The sequence below is a fragment of the Sinohyriopsis cumingii genome, chromosome 5 (assembly GCF_028554795.1).
Source record: "Sinohyriopsis cumingii isolate HCF-2022 chromosome 5, ASM2855479v2, whole genome shotgun sequence".
Classification (NCBI taxonomy): Eukaryota; Metazoa; Mollusca; class Bivalvia; order Unionida; family Unionidae; genus Sinohyriopsis; species Sinohyriopsis cumingii.
This window is the reverse complement of record NC_142965.1, coordinates 76,847,444-76,848,541: the sequence shown is the minus strand read 5'-3', so window position 1 is coordinate 76,848,541 and position 1,098 is coordinate 76,847,444. Positions and strand designations below refer to the sequence as shown.

Below are 1,098 nucleotides of genomic sequence, written 5' to 3'. Positions count from 1 at the left end.
CACGGAAGACGTTTTAGCACTTTCCACGTCATAGACATACATTTATTGGAGGCGTAATCTGCAACAGGTGATCTCTATCATGGCGGATGAAAACGTATAACACTGAATTTTCATGTGCACTTCAAGCGCCACATTACTTTTACTACCATAAAACGTATCTTGCAATATCACATGATTCCTTCTGATTTATTTCAGTAGCTGGAATGGTTTCCTTCCTGAAAGTTCACATTGAAGATTAGTCAAACAAAACCTCTTAATTTGAATGCGATTTGGTAAGTTGGGAAAATGCCCAGAAGGATGATATCCTGGTCTGATCCTCATTGTAAAGTCTACCAAACAAAACCGAGGAAAGAGTTCAATTATTTCAAAAGAATATGAAACAATGAGCAACCAGATGGAGCAATGTGTCTTTATTTTGGGGATTCTTATTGTATCAGACATTATACGTTAGAGCAATTGAAGATACACAACATACGCTTTAAATATATTTGTAATATGAAGGCCCCGTGGCCTAACGGATAAGGCGTCTGACTTCGGATCAGAAGATTGCGAGTTCGAATCTCGTCGGGGTCGCACATAAACGTTTAGTGTTACAGATGGTACCACACATACACACCTTTAGTAACCGCGTAACTGAGCAGGATACAAGGAAAGTGCTTGATCCAAAGAATCCGAATGAAAGTGTGTATGATTTGTATTTTTAACGTAGCTTTAAAAACAATTCAGTCATATCGCTATGATGTCTGCAGTGTGGCAGTTTATAGTGATCTCTAACACTGAAGCATCATGGCGCACATATGTTGCATCATGTTCCACCTAGTCACATTATCCAGACCCTAGGCCGACCAGTCATAGCACTAAACGCTTAATGCTGAGCACCTAACTGTACGCTGTAAAGGGACTGACTTTTTCTTGAGCAGGATAGTAGCAAAAAGTGCCCGATATAAATAGTACGAATGAGTTAAATTTCAGACATTCGGAGTCTAGCTATAGCTTGTTCATTTCATGCAGTATATCCCGTGTAAACCGATTGTTTTGGTGAGCGTTGGCCATTATAAGAACTAGGTTGACAAAATCAAACGAACAAATCAGAGGTTG

At 39.4% G+C, this 1,098-nt stretch overlaps 1 non-coding gene across 1 annotated transcript; it reads left to right on the top strand.

The window, feature by feature from the left end:
* The first annotated feature begins 500 nt into the window (after positions 1-500).
* Trnar-ucg (transfer RNA arginine (anticodon UCG)) lies at positions 501-573 on the top strand. The gene has a single exon. It is a non-coding gene; the product is annotated as a tRNA-Arg (tRNA).
* Positions 574-1,098: the final 525 nt, after the last annotated feature.